Source organism: Eretmochelys imbricata, chromosome 4, assembly GCF_965152235.1.
Source record: "Eretmochelys imbricata isolate rEreImb1 chromosome 4, rEreImb1.hap1, whole genome shotgun sequence".
Classification (NCBI taxonomy): Eukaryota; Metazoa; Chordata; order Testudines; family Cheloniidae; genus Eretmochelys; species Eretmochelys imbricata.
Genome location: NC_135575.1, coordinates 137,661,094 through 137,678,847, shown reverse-complemented (window position 1 = coordinate 137,678,847; position 17,754 = coordinate 137,661,094). Strand labels below are relative to the sequence as shown.

Genomic DNA, 17,754 nt, shown 5'->3' with positions numbered 1-17,754 from the left:
CAGAGCTAATCATGCAGACTGCCTTCCTGCTTCTCTCTTCAGCATACCACCAGGTATAGCCTAAAAAATAATCAGACCTGACTAATTCACAGCTTGGCCAGTCTTTACAGCTAGGTATATGAAAGGTTTCATTGGTAACCAATCTGATAACATGTCTGTGCCAATGATTTATTAACCCAGAGATTTTCCCCTCCCCCAATCTGAATAAAAACAGGCATTTTGCAAACTCATTGAAATTAACCACAGCTCACTGTATTCAGCTAAAGTCTACTCTTTGGAGAAAATCTTGAGGATTATCCATGCTTGCCAGTTTATTATTAATCATCAGTCCTAAGATATACTGTATTAATGTCTTCTGGAAAACAGACAATAAATTGCAGCATTTGGGAGGGTGCAGCTATAAGCAGCCCAGAGCAGTACATGCTGATCTGGTGTTTATTGGGATGAGGGCAGAATAAAGCCTGTGGTTCTAACCTGAGACTAACTGCATGTATCAACCACTGTGATTATATTATTCATAATTCTAAGGCCACAAGGAAGCACTGTGATCATCTAGTCTGATCTCCTGAGTAACACAGGTCATAGAACTTCTGCAAAATGATTAATTTGAATTAGATATTTTATAAAGACATCCAAACTTGATTTAAAAACGGCCAGTGATTGAAAATCCACATACTCATAAAATATACTGAGGCCTAAACTTATATTCCTAAATCAATTGCTAGGCTACCTTAAAAAAGGTGACTTGTTTTCAAAGGTGATGAACTCCTGTAACTCTTATAGACTTTTATTGGGGGTTGTGGAAGCGAATGTATTCAGGCCACTTATGAAGGTGCCTAAATATGGACTTGAGAGTCTGACTTTAGGCACTCTAATGAGAGAGGACTATCTGTTGATGTGGTACAAAGCCTTTATTACTGACAGGTGGTGAGGCCATCAGCAGATAGGCCAGTCCTTCAAACAAGCATTAATAGACATTTTATACCTCATTAGGGATCATCATGTGTACTGAATAGATCACAAATCTTGCAGAAAAAATATTTTACAAAGTTTTACTTTCTGGCTGTACAAGTACTTACCATGGAGTCCGAGTGTGCAGAACTTAGGGGAAGATAGAAATCACAACCAATGCATGTTAGAAGCCTCTAATCAAAAAAGTTACTTAAAGTAGCTTTTCCACACAGAATATCACTTCTTTAAAATTCTGGTGTTTTGAGACTTCCAAGAGACAAAATAAATGTTAGAGGCAGTGGACTGGAGACTGAACTGGGACTTAAAAGGCCAGAATTCTATGCCTGATCCTTCAATTCACCTGCTGTGTAATCTTGGATGAGTCACTTCCCCCTCTGTTGCTTCCATTTCTCTTCTCCTCCCCCCCTCCCCCGCCCCCTTTGCTGGACTTATCCATTTAGATTGCAAGCTATTTGGGGCAGACACTGTTTCTCACTATGTATAGGCTTAGAAGGATTAGATTTTTATCTGTAAATATCAATTTCACCAACAAACACAAATCAACCAAAAAAATACTTCCATTGATAATCAAAATTTACAGATAAGCAAAGAAAAAAAACTCGTTGCTTGAGAATTTAAGAGTTTTATTTAAGGATATTTACTTTGTCAACATCACGCAAAATATGAAGTTTTATTACCATTAATAAATTGTAACTTTTTGAATCTCCACATCTACTGTCACTAAATAGTTGTCTGTCCCATCCAATTTCCCACAACTGGGAGAATTTATATCTATAAAAACAAAAAACAAAAATGCTTAAACAAACGTATTATACAAGTTATTAAAAAAAAATCTGCCAAGCCTGTTTGTACAGTGCCTCACAAAATGGAGCTGTGATGACATATGTAATATGAGTGACCACTTATATTACCAATATCGATATTACAAAATTGCAATGAATCTTACAAGATATGCCATACAAGGTAACAGTGGAAAAGTTATGATTTGGTGAGCACGACAACCTTGTTTACACATATGCATCATACCTGCATCATGAGTTATAAATGTGTGTGATATATGTGCATCTCAAACTCGTGCTGTGTTTCTGGGGCACACTCCCAGACAGATTGGCATCAGCATTATCTAGCCTGTTTGATGGCATATCGAGGCAATCGGCTGTACAATTAACCCACTGAGAGAAGCTGAGGGCTACACCTATGAGTCAGCAGGACATATAGGGACATGTCTGTGGACAGGAGACTCCAAGAGCTTTTCCATTCCATGCGCTGTGAGTTTATGTTTGGGACAAAGGACATACAAGCCATATGGCAAAGAATATAAAAAGGAACCTGCATCTTCTCCATTTTGTCTTCAATCATGCTTCTCACCTCTGGAGTAACTGCTCTACAAACTGAAGCTTTGAACAAAGGACTGATAGACACATCCAAGTTTTGGATGTGTTCCAGAGGGACTTTACAAGCCAGCAAACTCACCAGTGCTGCTAAGAACCTGATATGTGGACTGTGAAGTCATAAGTATGTAGCTGATTGCTTTGACCATTTAACAATTCCCATCTGTTTCATAATAAAACCATTAGTTTTAGATACTAAAGGACTAGCTGGTAGTGTGATATTTTCGGTAAGATACAAACTAGTATTGATCTGGTTATGCGGCTGGCCCTTTGGGAATCAGAACATTTTGTATAGTGAATAGAGCTTGAAATAACTTCTCACTTTACTAGACCGACTTGCTGATGGGGAGCCAGAGACTGAAATGCTATCAAGAAGCCCTTTTTATTACCAGTGTGAGGGATCAGGAGCTTAGTTTATTACTGGTTGGTGAATCTAACTTGTGTTAACCACCAGTTTTGGGGTAATCTTCTCTCCTTTTTTCAGCCTGCTCTGACCTTTGCATTCTCAGCGTGGGCTACTCAAGGCACCTCAGGTCACAGGAGCCCCAATATCTATTGGGACTTCTAAATGCTACAATGAAGAATAGAAGAAAGTACTGTCCATTCCTTTGACAAACTGACAACTTTGCCAGGCACACAGATCCTGCTTCTAGCCCTGATGGTCTTGCTACACTGCACCTTAAACTTATCACTGGTACAGGAGTGAATATTGCCTGCTCTGTCTCTCAGAGTGGTGTCCTACTTCTTGGGTTGGTGGAGGGATTGCCACATTTAAGGGTGGGAAGGATGAAGAAAAAAACATTTTATATCAGCTTGTAACAAAAAACAACAAAAACCACCACAACCAAAACTAGCAACTGTTTGTCTAAAAAAAGAGACATTATCAAAGACACAAGAGTAAATGGTGTAGAGAAAATGGGAAATATGGCAAGAGACCACCACCTGGCTTAATCAGGAGCTCTTCAATGATCTGAATCTCAAAAAAAAAGTCCTACAAAAAGTTGAAACTAGTTCAAATTACAAACTAATAGAAGTATGTAGGGACAAAATTATAAAGGCCAAGGCATAAAATGAGATTAAACTAGCCAGAGACATAAAGGGTAACACAGCAGAAGCAAAAGGAAGACCAAGAACAGGATGGGGGATGGGGGGGGGAAGAGAACAATAACAGAAACTGTGGAAATGGCAGACGTGTTCCGTGATTTTTTTTGTTTCAGTTTTCACCAAAAAGGTTAGTAGCGATTGGACGTCTAACATAGTGAATGCCTGTGAAAATGAGGTAGGATCAGAGACTAAAATAGGAAAAAACAAGTTAAAAATTACTTAGACACATTAGATGTCTGCCCAGCGACTAGTGATGGTATCTCTGTCCCTCTCCCCCAGCCAATGGGAGCTGCGGGGGCCAGCGCCTGCAACAGACAGAGCCAGCAGCGTGCCTGCATGGGTCTCTCCTTCACCAGCTGCAGTGGGGAGGTTCTCAGGCCGCAGACGGCTCCCAGGCCAGGACTGTGAGACCCCTGAACTAAGGGACCAGGGTGTGAAGGATAAGGGCAGTGTGGTCCAGCAGATAGGACACAGGACTGAGACTTAAGTGACAGGGGTTTTATTCTACTTGTGCCCGTGGCTCTGCCACTGACCTACCGCATGACCCTAGGCAAGTCATTTCCCCTCTAAGTCGGTTTCCCTTCCCATCCCTTGTCTGCCTTGTGTATTTAGGTTGTAAACTCTCAGTAGGGACTGTCTTTATTAGGTATCTGTACAGCATCTACAACAAGGCCCCCGATCCCAGTCGGAGCTTCTAAGCAACATTAATACAGATTAGTGAATATTATATCAGTAATAAAACTGGCTATATAATTTAGCTGTGCGCACAATCTGAGGGCTTCAAATCATCTGAAATCTCTCCCCCCGCCCCACCCATTATATCGTCTGCTGACCATCTTAGCCATCACAAGTTGTCACAGCTATTTGTATGCACCTCTATGACAAAACAGAAGTCACAAGCCCACAGTTCCACTAACCCAATTCCACAGACTATGTTAATGCTTTCCACTAAGCCAGCAGTAACGTTAGAAGAAAAGGAGTACTTGTGGCACCTTAGAGACTAACCAATTTATTTGAGCATAAGCTTTCGTGAGCTACAGCTCACTTCATCGGACGCATACTGTGCACGGTACATACACTTTCCACGGTATGCATCCGATGAAGTGAGCTGAAGCTCACGAAAGCTTATGCTCAAATAAATTGGTTAGTCTCTAAGGTGCCACAAGTACTCCTTTTCTTTTTGCAAATACAGACTAACATGGCTGTTACTCTGAAACCTGTCGGTAATGTTAGAGTGGATCATACAGATCCATGGAACAACCCAGCAGCCCTTAAGGCTGGGGTGGTGAGAGAAGATTTTCCAACAAGAAGCTCTGTTTAGGAGTGGATGAGAGGACTTAAGTTTAAAAGGGAGTTGGGAAATCACTTAAAGCAACTCTGAAGATCTTATTCATGCAAAAAATACCTTAGACTATTAAAATGGAAAGATCTAACTTACTATGCAAGGTAGATGCTGTCTCTGATTATACAATGAAAACCTTGCTTAGAATCATAGAATAACAGAGTTGGAAGGGACCTCTGGAGGCCATCTAGTCCAACCCCCTGCCCAGAGCAGGACCAATCCCAACTAAATCATCCCAGCCAGGGCTTTGTCAAGCCTGACCTTAAAAACTTCTAAGGAAGGAGATTCCAACACCTGCCTAGGTAACTCATTCCAGTGCTTCACCACCCTCCTAGTGAAAAAGTTTTTCCTAATATCCAACCTAAACCTCCCCCACTGCAACTTGAGACCATTACTCCTTGTCCTGTCCTCTTCTACCATTGAGAATAGTCTAGATCCAGTGCTTGTTACTAGTGCACTAATAGTGCATTAATATCACTTTTGTTCCTACTCAATTTCACCTCCATTTCTCATGCTCTATGTCTCCATGTCTGCAATATTTATGGAAACGTTACTAATAAGCCCGGGATCAGCAACAAGGGAAGGATATGAAGCCCAACTGGGACCCCATTTCTCAAGCCCTGAAGCCAGACATGCCCAGGGCACTAGTCCCATCCTGCCACCTACCCCAGCCATATGCGCTCAGAGGAGCTATTTAAAAAAAAAAAAAAAAAAAAAAAAAAAAAAGCTCCAAAAAAAGCAGGACTGCTGTCAGAGGGACTCTCTCCCTGGATACTGGTGATATCAGACTGACTCGGAATATTAACTCTGGGCACTTTCTTCAGTTTACTGATTGGCTGTTTGATCCAAGCTGCACCCTCCCCTCCCAGATCCACTGGTTTGAGACACACAGTCCCAGCCCTTTCCCCTTCTCTTCAGGTTCAATGAGCCACTGTCTATCCCACTCCGTTGCTCCAATTAACTCATCCCTTCACCCAACCTCATCCTCTGCAATGCAATTTTAAAACTGAAAAAACCCAAACACAAAAATTGGAACAAAAATGACTTTTGCCCACCATCATTCAGCATACATGTTGCACCATTTTCCCCCACCCTTTTGTCTGTCTTACCTATTTACACTGTAATCTCTTCAGGCCAGAAACTACTCGTGCTATGTGTACTACAATGCCCAGTACAATGGGATCCTAATCCTCATTGAAGCTTCTAGAATTAGGATATCGATTTTGTATTCTGCATATGCAGGAGAAATCCTAGTTCCTATATTTTGGACCTGAACTACCCACTTGTGTGTCTAACTCTAGTCAGTTCTCAGGAAGGCAGGCTTTACAATTTTAGAACCTGAAATATCTAATTATTTGATAAGACTTATTTACCTTGTCTCAGCAGTGAATGGTGACAGGCATTTAAAAACTGTACTGTTTGGTATTTATTACATTTGATACATAGGATTATTTCCTATACTGTACAGTACATAGTTTTGCAGCGGTCGATTTTTAGGACAAAAGGTAGGGTTTAGAATTATTTTCTAGGATCTTTACAAGGGCTCTATTTTTCACTGGAAGTGCACACTGGCATAGGAGAAGGTGGATCCAACAGCAGGATTAGGGCTAAAGTGCTCACATTGTTTACAATGAAGTAATATTTTGCACTTTAGCCCCACCCATATAATCTTTGCACTTGTCTCTGACAAACCCCTAAACATTTGACTCATCTGGGTGAGCATTACTCCCATTCCATAGTTGGGGGAACTGAAGCACTGAGACGAACTAGAATTTTCAGAGGCCTTGAGGTATCAGAGTTCCCACTAACTTTAATCCAAATTTTGGCTGCTCAACATCTCTGAAAGAGACATACCAATGTCACACAATCTGTCAATAGAGTCCATGAACAGACCCCAAGCTGCTAGACCGTGCTATCACACACAAAAGAGAGACAAAATAACCCCACCCTGAAGATGTTACAGTCCAACACCACAAGCAGGTAAAAGATAGTACGAGATAGAAGGTTACAGATGGTCTTTGTAGAGGTTTCTAGGAGCATTTTAGAGGAGAAGAGGGAGCTTGGCAGACGGTTAACCAAGAACAAAAACAATGATGATATGAAGGACAGGAACGATTAGGAGTGATGGTAGGGAAGACATGTAGCTGGAGGTGGAATGCTACAGGTAACAAGTATTTTCAGGATATGGGAAAGTTTTGATTGTAAATACAGGTTTCAAGGCACTGCTTTGCACTAATGCTAACATTTCCCAACAAGGTCACAAGTATCTGAAGACAGGGTTCTCAGTGACATGAAGAGGTTTTTTAATAAATACTAACTTTTGTACCTTTCATCCCAAAAGTTAGACCCATAGGAATTGCAATACCAGACCAGTATCTGGCAGTAGCTGTATCAGCTGCTTCAGAGAAAGATACATGGAACCATGTAGAGGCCAGTCATGAAATACCCTGTATGCAGGGTATCTTTCTTCCTAATCCCCTCAGTCGTGATTGAGTACAAGAGTTTATATTCCAAACCTGTAATATTAATCCTACTTAATGTAATTTCTGATGTTCTCATTATCCATGTAACTGTCTAATTCTTTTTTCAATCCCAAAGCACTTCACACACACACAGGACACCTGTATCTATACACATCTAATCCACCCTTCACCCACCAGTAAAATGCAGCTCTAAGTAGTAAGATTCTGTGGTCAGATTGTGGATGGAGAGAAGACTGATAGCTGATAGCACATGTGATGCTGACAGACCAGGTGCCAGCTCAGCCCAAGGTGGAACACTGACAAATACCATGGCTAAAATCCGTCCAGCTCACCTGTGCATTGGTACTGGTAAAATATACAGTAGAATTGTAAGTATGTGTTTAGTACTCAGACTTTATGGAATGCTTGTAAGTTGTCCATCAATTAATCTTACTTATAACATCTGCATCCCATATGATAAGGTAGTATTTGAGCGTTTGCAGTGTAAGCCTCAGTAACTGTATAGATCACCAGACACAAGAGACGTTAACTAGTGTGAAGTGCTGATATCCAATAGAAGGTGTTACATCCTGGCCAACAAGGAAGGTCCTATCCTGACCTTCCAGAAATTATCCTGAAATCACAGGTCTATCTAATACAGAAACCGAAACTGCGGCTGCTGCCATAGGGGGTGCTGCAGCATCCTCCACCCTCCCTATGTCTTGAAGTAGTTTCCATTATTATACAGGGTTTACAGTTTGGTTCAATAGCTCTCAGCATCCCCACTATAAAAATTATTCCAGCACCTCTGCTGCTGCTGCCCTATTCATCATTTTTAGCACAGTAGGTTTTCCCAGGGAAATCTTGTCAAACCATGGTGCAAATTTCATGTCTGTCATTTTCAAAAGAGTTATAAGAGTTGGGTGGAGTGAGGTATATAAAGATTGCTCCCTATCATTCAGAAACTAATGCTCTGGTAGAAAGACTCAATGGGACACTGAAGTCTACGCTGAAGATGTATGTTACCTGATGAGAGAATGACAGATGTGTTGCTCCCTTATTTGTTATTCAGATACAGGCATTACTCCAAGAGTCTATAAGGTCTGCCCCCTTTGATCTCCTTTACAAGAGACAGGTGAAGGAACCTCTACATTTAATTTGAGGCTCTTGGAAAGGGAATACAGAAGAGTCTGGACAGCCTGTAAGGCAGCATGTCACTCATCTTAAAGAGAATTTAAAGACTGATGGACTTAGGTATTTCAGAAATCTTGGTATAACAAGCATGCTGGAGAAAGATCTTTTGAGATGGGGGACATGGTGTTGTTGATTCCAATAAGAAAGAACAAGATGCAAGATTGTTTGGAGGGACCTTTTGAGATGACAGACAGCACGAATGAGGTCACTTCTAATGTAGTGAAATCCAAGGCTGAAGAGCTGTGCAAACAGTACATGTCAATAGATTAAAAGTTTACCATAAAAGAGAGTTGGTAGTGAATACAGTTTGTTTTGCTGACTCAAAAGCAGGAGATGCTGGCCCTCCTGAAATACCAGAGGGAGGTTTTTTTCCAGCCTACCAGATTTAACTATGAAAACAGTGCATTCCATAGAAACTACAGGGCCATCCCCTGCCCCTAGCAGAGCACACCATGCTAAAGGAGAAATGCAAAAAGATTTAGGAGGCAGAAGGCATGCTATGGGGAGGGGGTGACTGCTAAATCGAAAAGCCCCTGGGCATCTCCTATTGTGATGGTACTTAAAAGGGAGAAGACCCATGAGATTGTGTGGATTTTTGAAGGGTAAATGCCATCACCCAACCTGATCCTTACACTCTGCACCAAGGACAGTGGACCTGGATCTACTGAGGGGTACATAAATACTCTAGTTGCAGCTTGTGGATATTAGCAAATTCCCTTGGATGCTGATGCCCAAGAAAAGTCATCTTTCATATTGGAATCTGTCCTGTATAAATATAAGGTTTTGCCTTTTGGATTAATTAATGCAGGGGCAACCTTTTCAGAGGCTTGTCACAGAAGTGCTGCAGAGTTTGCACATCTTCATTAGGGCCTACACAGATGACTTCAGTATCTTTAGTGACTCCTGGCAAAACCACTTGAACCATGTGGGAATTGTATTGCAGAGGTCTACGGAAGCCAACCTCACCATCAAGGTACCTAAATGCAAGATGGGGGCCTCAGAGGTAACTTATTTAGGACACGGGACGAAGTGGGTTTATTCACCCTGAACCTTTAAAAGTAGAAGCCGTTTGGAATTGGCCTGCCCCACAAACCCAGGAGCAGGTCCAATCCTTATCAGTCTGGCCAACTATTACCAGAGGTTTGTAAGCAACATTGTGGCCTCCATAACAGACTTTACAAAAACAGGGGAAGCCAGACCAGATGATATGGACTATGGCCTGTGAAAAGGGCTTCTAAAACATAAAAGAGGTTTTGTCTAAAGAGCCAGTATTAGTTAACCCTAATTTCAGCAAACCCTTTGCGCTGTGCACTGATGTTGGGTTAGGTGCAGTGCTAATCATAGGCTGGGATGGGGGACATGAGGCACCCGACTGCCTTCTTGAGTGAAGAACTGAAGAGATCTATTCTGTCACTGAGAGGGAATGTTATACCATAGTTTGGGCTGTTAAGCAACTTTAAGCCTTAACTGTATAATAAAAAATTAAAGGTTCTAACAGACCACTGCCCACTTGCATGGTTGTACTTAGCCAAAGAGACTAATTCCAGACCACACTGGTGCCTAGCTCTACATGGAAGTCATCCATATCAAAGAAAAAGGTAATGGCAAATTGTGTCAGATTCTACCCTTATGTTCACCACTTTTATAAAATGATGATAAATTTTGTGCAAAGTATGCCTTGTGAGGTATCATTTGAAATCTCATAATTTGTTGATCATTATTATCCTGGTAAAATGTGTGGCAATATTGTACAGTCATAAGATTCTACTGTATGATGTTACTAAGGGATATTCCAAACCAGGGTAAGCATTCCAAACCAGTTCCTCAGAGACAAAAGGCAAACAGATGCCTCAGCCAGGTGTCAACAAAATCAGCTGGACAATCAGCTGGGTAAGCAGCCATTCTTCCATAGGAAGAGGGGTGTGAGAGAAATTTACATTTTAGCGAACAGTCTTGCTGTCACCTGAATCCCAGCTGGAGATGATTCTCAAAAGAGGAGAAATGCTATAAGAAGGGAGAACAGAGGAGACAAACCACCTCTCTTCCCTCATCTCTATCTAAACCAGGTCATTTGCACCAGTGAGAGATCTAATGTGCAACTGACCTGAGGTAAGTGACTGGTTCTTTGGAACCTGAATACTGTTGTGATCCTTGGTTTAAGGGACTATCACAAAGGTAAGCTTACCTGGGTGGCAACACAGATTGGAGTAGGCAAGGGAAAATGTCTGTGATTCCATGTTAAGGCTGTTATAGTGCATGAGGAGTTTACACCCGATAATTGGTTGATTGTGAATTCTATATTTATATAAATCTATATTTAGATTTCACCAATGTGGGATTTGTGCCCCATTTCCTAACAGTCTGCCCTGAGGTTGGTACTCATGCTCAAATCACTGCAGGGCACCTTGACAGCACTCTACCTAAACTCTGAATACAACAGCTCGGTGTTTCCACTAAAGTGATCAGCAATGACATGGCATGATAGTAGCAAAACAGTTAATCTGTAGACAGGCAGAAAAACAGAGCTGAGAGAGGTGGGAATACATTGCTATACCTGGAAAGTTTGAAAGCTTTACTCTGCAACAATAAGGGCAGGGCTACACTTTATCTCAAATGAAAGCTCACAGAATCCACTTTATCAGGGCAACATCCTGCATAACACAGGCCAGAGAATTTCATCTAGTGATTCCTGCATGTGGCTTAAAGTTTATGGCTGAACTAGAGAATCTTTCAGAACATTCTATACTGCAGAAACTAATAATGCCACCAGAACAGTGCTAGCCCAGCACACCATTTAATGCCAGCTGCAGGGGAAGCAACAACTGGTTAAGACACAGTAACTCCAAACAAAACCTTAAAACAGGAACTGGGGAATTTCGGCCAGATTTAATAAACCACGGCATGGATGACAATGAGTCTACTCCACCAAACTGTCACAGGACTATCAGTGATCACAAGAGGTCAGTGCCTGGGGGTTTAAATCTCATCTGAAAAACTGACGAGCAAGGAGCTCTGGCATATCACCACTGTAGCTCACACAACTCCTCATACTTGCACCTCTCTCACATCAAGAATATTTTGCAATACCAACTAGCAGCACTGAAGTATGAGCGATCATTGCTCACAACATTGTCTTTCCTTCTAAACTACACACAGCCTGTAACTTAGTCTGCAATCATACTAGAATAAGTCAGTGAAGGGAGTTTGGAGAGGATTTTAGAGTTTGGCTGGGGACATAGGGGATTAAAGAGGTTGTTCCATTAGGATGCTGGTGTTGGTCTTCGACTGATAATCTGGATCAGTGTAATATGTACCACTTTGTTATAGAATTGTTGTGTTTTGTTTTAGAGAATTCAGGGTTATATATTTTATTAGTCTAAGAACAATACATCAAGGTAGATGCCAGGGAAGTGGTGTCCCTGGGAACGAGAAACACCTCTCATGGTTCCTGCTGATTTGACAAAGTCTAGCCTTGTCTTTGTAAGCACCCACAGCCCACCCAAAGCTTTACAGCAAGATCCCCTACCCTACCCACAAAATCCCTCAGAGCCAGGCCTCCCCACCAGAGTCAAGCCCACAGGGTAGTGAGGAAGCAGAGGTAGGGGTGTTACCAGACACACTGTCTCTCCCTGTGGACCATTACCAATACCTTTCTGTGCACTCTCCCCTGACTTTCAGCAAAACAGCCACATTTGTGCCCACTACACCACCCAGGACATACTCCATTTTTACACTGGAGTAACTACTGGTTTCATGGGAGTCATCCTAAATTAACACTCAAGTTAGTCAGATCAGAATTTGTCCCAGGCCCACCGTGACCAGATTTTCAGAGTTTTCCCACGTCCAGGATCAGACCAAGACAACTTGCCCTCCCTTCTCCTAAACGCTCATGGGCAGTCCTGAAACTCCGTAAATTCCATTTAGTTCAAGAGAAAAGGAGGGTTCCACACCTGCCAAAAGCAGCATAGAATGTAGTCATTAAATATCAGCATGGTGGATAATATAAAGGCCACACCTGGAAGCACATCCACCCTGTATTTAAACAGAGGCTTTTATAGGTAGAAACCAAACGGGTTTCCCTCTTCCATTTTAAGTGGCCCATAAAAAAATTTTGGCATCCTTGAGAAAGGGGCGGGAAGGGGGAGGGAGAAGAGGCCTGCACAGAAATACTGATACCCAGCCCTTATGTCCCTTCTCCCCCCACAGCCTTGGAAATTTGATCCTATATTGCATAATTCACAGGTATCCCATGCAGTATGGAGAGGATGACAACAGCTTGCTTCCGATGCTGGCTGGAAATAATTAAATCCTCCTGTGGAGAGTACACACAAGTGACCCTGGAAAATGTGCTTAGAAGACAGAAGGAAATGAACAAACATGGCTGCTCATCACACTGGCTGCAAAGACCACTAAAAAAGGCACCTAGCTTGCTATGAGCATGCTGGAGCAATTGCAGTTAAAATTAAAAAGGAAAAGAGGAGCCGCAGTTCGATTGCATGTTTAATTCCTAATCCCCTTTGTCCCATGCACAGAGCTGGGACCTAGGCAGCTCTTGTTGATCTGCAGTAAAACATTTTAAAAATGTAATATATTTTGGCTAATACACACAGAGCAAAAGAAAAACTTCTCTGCAGGAAGGACAACATTGCTTTTAAGTATCTGTCAGATTGTTCTGTAGCACTAAGCATTGCAGGTTCTAGCTAACATGCATGCCACCCTCTCTACCATTATTCTTTCTCTTCTAGAAATCACCAAACAGAAGAGAAAACCCAAAAACATTTCCAGAGCTTCCTGAATGCTCTCAGCAAACTATTAATCAACAGCAGATAGAAATGAACCCTCTCTCTCTTGCTAACACACACAACGATTTCAAAACTGGAAGAGCACTCAGCCTCTAGGACAGAACTGAATTAAGCTCTAGAGGCCCATAGCAGGGTTAGCATCTTCCAGTTTGGAACAAAAAACCCAGCAAAGTGGCTGAGCAAAGCACAGGGCCCTCCTTCACTCCCCTCACCTTACAAAAGAACCACTGGGATCTAGTTAAAATGGAAGCAAGATTAAAATGGGCCAGGATTCTTTTCACACCGATATCTGCTATTTCCAGATTTTAATGTCACTCCGTATTTAGCAGGAGAAAAAAGCCTCCCTTCCTTCCTGTCACATTTTCCATTCTTGGTGACATCCCAGATGATCAGAAATAAGCAGATCTTCATCTGAGCTGGGGCTTTCCACCAAGGCGTGGGAGAGCAAAAGCCAGCGTTACTTACAGAAGTTTGGAGCAGTTAATACTACATTACATATGCATGCACACCCCCATCCCACCTCCCAAGGCAGGTAGGGAGAGATCTACCCTATGGAAAACGTACTATTTAGCAGACATCAGCTATGTTTGACAGAATTCTACAGGTCTCTTCCCACCTCCAGGTTTTAAATTTTGTATCTTTGCGGTGGGGTGGAGCGGGGGGATTTCAAAAATAAAAGGCCAGATCCTTATCTGGTGCAATCAGCATGGTTCTCCATTGACTTCCACAGAAGATGTAGGTCCCCAGCACCTCTCAGGGTTGGGTTCCGAGGCCCACATTCTCAGCTGGCATAAATCAGTGGGAACCATACTGAATTATACCAGATGAGAATCTGGCCCCCTAATTCAAGCCATTTGTTATTTGTTTTCCCTTATGTTAAGTAACAACTTCACACAACACTGGGGGGCTTAAACCATGCAACAGTGCAGCAGTGTTACAGAATGCAGCACTGATACTCAAGTCTATTACACAGCCATTTAATTCCCGCCCCGCATAGTCTATTTTGTCGTTATATTTGTGTACGGCACCCAACACAATAGGGCCTGTTCCCTGCTGGGGGGCTTCCATGTACTACCGCAGGGGGTTGCTGTTCAGGGAGTCTAGAATTATTTTCCCCCACTCTGCTTGTATCCAAGATTTCCACTAACAGAAGCATCACTTTCCTCAGTGCATTCAGCCAAAATGGCCACAGACTCTCGTTCCAGTTTCCTTTCCACTTGGTGACCTGGATGTCAGAATAACTTTCCTCTTCATCTGTCATTTAGGGTGATTTTGGGGGACAAGAGGATTAAACAAAATAAGACAGGCCTGGTTCACACACTAACAGCCATTTTTAACTTGCGCAGAACGTTCAGCCTATGATCATTAGCCAACCATAATACCACCCTCTGCAAGATAGGCAGGTGTCATCTCCATTTTACAGATGGGGGATCTGAGACAGAAATATAAAGTGACTTGCCCAAGGCCACAGGACAAATTATTGGCAAAATCAGGAAGAAAACTCAGGAGCTCCACCTCTCAGGCCCCTGCTCTAGCCAGTAGACAGCACTCTCTCCCTTTAATAAGTAGAATGTATATATGTATCTAGGATGAGAAAGGATAGTCTTGTAATCAAGACAGTGAACTAGGACCAAGGCACTTGGTTGTGACTCAGGAGATCTGGATTCAATTCTCAGCTCCGTGAGTGACCTAGGCAAATCACATAAAAGACCCCCAACCATGCAATAATCTCGCCATGAGCAGACACCAAGAATGCAGACCCCCACTGAAATTAGCAGGGCTTCAAGTGGGTTATACAGAACTTACTGCACCATCTGAGCCTTAATCACTCTGTGCCTCTGTTCCCCTCTCTGTAAAATGGGAACAATAATGTCTCTCCCACACTTTGTCCATCTTGTCTGTTTAGATTGCAAATTCTTTGTGGAGGAACCATCTGTGTGTGTCTGTAGAGTACCTAGCACAATGGAGCATTGATCTTTTCTTAGACTTCCAGATGCTATTGTAGTATAAAAAAATTACACACACCCCCACACACACACCCCTCCTCCACCTCAATATCTGAAGTTTTGTCTATACTTGGAAATTTAACAAAATAATTATTGGTCTTTGTCACTTTTCTCCCCTGTCCCTCTTTTTGGGGTGGAGGTGGTGATGAGTGGAGAGAATGGGAATAGTCTCAGCAACATATCTTAATTAATCAATCCTCATAAAGAGCTTGTGTATGAACAGTACTACATATTAGTACTACCAGTAAGATAATATATATTTTAACAGCATTTGAATTTGTGGCCCTGTTCGTGCCCTATGTGGAACATGGGCAGAATGCTGCATCTACACAGCAGGCTACACTGTTCAGGATACGGACCTAAATATGAAATTAAATCTCAGTCCTGCTCCCACTGCAGTCTACAGAAAAGTTCCTTCTTGAGTTCAATGGAAGCAGGATGGTGACCAGAGCATTTGTCATATTATACACCCATCTATAATCCTTCCCTGGACATCTGAGCATCTTGCATATGGGACTCTTTGCATTGCACTTCTTCTCCTGCAGTGAGGAATACATATGATGGAAGAGATGGGATTGTATTTCTAAAAATCAGAGTGAACTGAGAAAGTAAAAATAAAAGTTTTTCCAAAGGCCAGTATTCAGGAGGGAGGGGGCAGCTGATTGAGATCATTTACTCTATAAGCTGCTCTGAACCTGATAAAAGACCTAGAAAACAGAAGAATAAGTTTGGTCTTAGCATAAATCACTTGAATAGTCATCATCTAAAATGACAGCTATGCTTGTTTACACTAGGACTGAATTTAATACCAATTGCCTACAACACTTTCCACTGATATCCCTCTTTCTCCATTCTACACCAAGCCCCTCTCCTCCAACCTGCTCCATATGGATGCACAGAGCCTTATTGTGCCTCCATGGAACAGTTTCCAGGATTGGGCTCAAGTAAGAGCCCACTCTTGTGGGGTCAGTGGGAGTTTGGGCACTGCACACATAGCCAGAAAGGGCCAGCCCTCAGACTAACAACGGTTTTAACGATTTCGTAGCTGTGAAATGCAACTCCTATAACATAGCATAATAGAGAGACAAGCACTTAGGACTTGTCTACACTTGAAGCGCGACAGTTGCACAGCTACAGTACTTCTGTGTGGAGTCAGGCACTACCTATGCCAACAGGAGCAGTTCTCCTGTTGGTGCAGATAATCCTCCCGGAGAGGCGGTAGCTAGACGGATGGAAGAATTCCTGTGAACCGACAGCTATCTATCTATACGGGGATTTACGCTGGCTTAACTGTGCCACTCGGAAAGGTGGCTTTTTCACACCCCTGAGCAATGTACTTAAGCAGACTTCATTTTCCGGTGCAAACCAGGCCTTAGACACCATGGTGACGGGCAAGGTACAAGAACCCGAACAAGGCAGCGAGATTTCAGCTGAGCACCACAAACCTCCTCACAGGGACAAGGATTTTTCAAGCCGAGGGTCCCCCCCCAGCGCCGCCCCACAGCCCAGCACTGAGGCAGGATCTAACCAGAGCGGGGGTGGGGGGCGCCACTGGGAATACCTGTCCCGCCCCTAGACGGGCATTTCAGACCCACGCTCACGCCCCCCCACCCCACTCCCGGGGGCGGCCGATCGGCGGGCAGCGCACAGGCCGGAGGGGGCCTTGGCAGTGGAAGTTGCCCAGCGGATGGACAGGGAGGTCCGCAGCGCCCTTGGCGGCGGCGGCGGCGGCGGCGGCGGGGGGGGGGGGCTCGTCCCCAGCCCATCGCCTCCAGCCGGCCCCCCCGGGCCGGGGCGGAGACCAGCCGGCCAGCCCGCTCAGCCGCAGACACCCGGCCGGGGGCCGCCCCGTTCCGCCCGCACGGAGCCCGCAGGCGGATCCGGGGCGGGGCGGGGCGGGGGGGGGTCTCCCCTCCTTCCCCGGGACACGCGACGCCCCCAGACCCGAGCCGCGCTCGCCGCCCCCGGAGGGGGGAAGCCAGGGCGCGCCGCCCGCTCACTCACCCTGCCGCGGGGACGGTGCGTGACGAGCCGCGAGTGACTCCGGCGTGACTCCGCAGCGGCCCGTGGAGCCAGAGCATTTACCCCACTCGCTCCACCCCCGGGGAGAGGGGGGGGGGGGTCTCCCCGCCTCAGCACCCCGCCGCGGGGCTCGGCGCCCCCGCAGCCTCCCCGCCGTGGGGCCGCTCCATGCGCGGCGCGCGAGTGACAGGCCGGCGGCGGCTGAGGAGAAAAGTTCCCGCAGCGCGTCCCCAGCCGGGCACCTTCCGCTCTGCCGCGGAGCCTCCTTCGCGGGGGCACGCAGCACGCGCCTCTGTAAGCCGCCCTCCCATTGGCCGATCAGACGTCCGCGCTGATTGGCCGCCGACGGGACTCCCGTCTTCTTGGTCCTGTGAATTTTGACTGTGCTGCCGAGGCGGGGGGCGCGTGACGGGACGGGGACGGGGACGGGGCGGGCGCGCGCAGGTTGCTGCAGCCTGA

The 17,754-nt window shown here is 44.4% G+C and overlaps 1 protein-coding gene across 3 annotated transcripts in view; it reads right to left on the bottom strand.

Annotated features, from left to right (window-relative positions):
• PTPRA (protein tyrosine phosphatase receptor type A) overlaps positions 1–17,551 on the bottom strand; it is a 258,757-nt gene extending 241,206 nt beyond the window's left edge. For all 3 annotated transcript variants that reach the window (XM_077816029.1, XM_077816026.1, XM_077816027.1), the window contains exon 1: positions 17,278–17,551. The gene's annotated coding sequence lies outside the window, so the exon portion shown is untranslated. The remainder of the gene's footprint in view (positions 1–17,277) is intronic.
• Between the last annotated feature and the right edge of the window lie 203 nt (positions 17,552–17,754).